The sequence below is a fragment of the Pinus tabuliformis genome, chromosome 9 (genome assembly GCF_031772625.1).
Source record: "Pinus tabuliformis cultivar Carrire ecotype Pingquan chromosome 9, CPIR1, whole genome shotgun sequence".
In the NCBI taxonomy this organism is placed as follows: domain Eukaryota; kingdom Viridiplantae; phylum Streptophyta; class Pinopsida; order Pinales; family Pinaceae; genus Pinus; species Pinus tabuliformis.
This window is the reverse complement of record NC_142307.1, coordinates 126,565,748-126,567,928: the sequence shown is the minus strand read 5'-3', so window position 1 is coordinate 126,567,928 and position 2,181 is coordinate 126,565,748. Positions and strand designations below refer to the sequence as shown.

Sequence of the window (2,181 nt, the reverse complement as noted above, 5' to 3'; positions counted from 1 at the left end):
TGTTTTCATTTTGCAGTCACATTTAAAAATTTTCAATTCAGCCTGCCAAAATTACACCATTCCAACCCTTTGAAGTGTATTCATTTAGAAGTTTTTGAGATCTCCAAATCAACCTGAAATATCAATAGAAAACAAAACAGGATCAATCAAATTATAAACCTCTGCTGCCAAAATTCCTACCGCATTCTCTGTGTCCATGTCACATGGAGAACCTCGGACCATATTAAATTCATGTAATTCTTCCAATTATCCAAGCTGCTGAGCATCTAGAGTACTTAGACTAACAGTATAGTTCAGTGAAAGCATTTTTTTATTCTAAACCAAATAATAAATGTATTATATTGGCTTCAAATCTTTAAAGGAACATGTGAAATCTCAATTCAAGAGAAATACAAGAGAAGAAGACTGAGAATAAGAATCCATTTCGGAGACTTACAAAAGAAAAAGAACCAAAAATTGTGAGGTAGACAGACCAGAATGTGATTCCCCCGAATCAGATGTCGGTTATAAAACCCTAGATATATTTAAAATAAATTGTCTAAAGAGAGGACCGGACTCTAAGCGCTGCTGAATTTTGTAACAGCCTTAGTACCCTCATACACAACGTACTTGGCGAGCTCCCGTCGAAGAACGAGTCTTATGACTATTTGGATCTCCCGGGAAGTGATACTTGGCTTCTTCTTGTAGCAAGAGAGTATCGATGCCTCGGTCGCGAGTTTCTCAAATAAATCATTGATAAAACTTTTCATGATTCCCATGGCATTGCTGGAAATACCCATTTCTGGATGGACCTGCTTCTGCTTCAGAACCTTGAAGAGATAGATCTTGTACGTCTCCACACTTTTCTTGCGCTTCTTGCTCTTTTTGTCGCCTTCCCTTAGTAGCTTATTCTCCGACTTCAAAGGCTTCTTTTCTGTTGAGGGGGAATTCCCGCCATTGGCTTTTTCCCATCCACTGGCTTCTTCTCTGCCTTCGGGTCCATTGATGCCACTATCGGGATTCGAACCCGAAAGCACAGAAACGCCTCAGGGTGGCAACATACGTAAAATAAAAGCGTCTACGAAAAGTTAAAGCGGGAAGTCGTTTCATTATATAGGCACCGGAGTGTCTAGCCTATTAGTTGATCTGGTGCCCCGTGGGTTGTTGACTTAGGATAGATCCAAATTGTGGATTCAAACTTGGATGTTTGTTTGAATTTTAAGAAATTTGATCTTAATTTGAAGTTAGAATAAATCTACTGATTTAATTATTAATTGTAATTATAATTATTAATTTTAATTTTATTTTTATTTAATTTTAACTTGCCCAAAATGTTAAGCATTACAATATCTCTACTTGTTCAAGCACTAAGAATGAAAGGAACATTGTTAGAATTAGCTTCAAAGTGAGACTAGACAGCCCACGATTTCCTAGAACAACAGAATTTGTCAGATTTGTGATATTAAGAAGGTGGAGGATAAAAATCACTTCCTTTTAGATTGTCCAACTCTTGCCCACATCTGCGTTCAGTTCATTATCATCAGCCACACCACCAATCTTCTTGAGTTATTAAGCCAACCCAACTATAACAATCTTGGAACCCTTCTTTCATCCAGAAACAAGATTTTGAAGAATCACGATTAGACTCTCTTTTCTTGACGCCCAAAAGTTAATCATCATCATCCTCATCAATAAATTCTTTAAAGCCAATCGAAACTTCTTTCAATAGTTCATGGTTGGTTTAAAGGTTTTTATGGAATATCTTAAAGATGCAATTTTTATTGTTTTTTATGTTGTGTTTTTTCTTTTTTTCTTTTCAAGGGTTTTAGTGAAATACTTAACCACTACTCATTTTTATTTTTATTTTCAAATTTCTAAAACTTTTATATAAGTTATAAATAAATATTTTGAATATAATGTCAGTTTTGTTAGTTGAGATTTATTTTAAGATGGTTAAACTTTAAAAATCATGGTAGCAAAGTGGGAGTTAAAAATAAATTCAACAATGATAATAAAGGTTAGCGTAACTTAAATAACGTACTATGGTTGGAAAAATATATGTGTGTGTGGGGGATAAATTTCTGGGGGCTAATCCACACTTCCTTCAAGGTTCATGGTGGGTTTTAAAGGGTTTTATTGGAATGTTAATAATGAATTTTTCATTTTCTTATTTAATTTAAGAAAAAAATGTTATAAGTTATA

At 34.3% G+C, this 2,181-nt stretch overlaps 1 pseudogene; it reads right to left on the bottom strand.

The window, feature by feature from the left end:
- Positions 1 to 557: 557 nt before the first annotated feature.
- On the bottom strand, positions 558 to 982 carry LOC149147417 (histone H2B.9-like; annotated as a pseudogene).
- Positions 983 to 2,181: the final 1,199 nt, after the last annotated feature.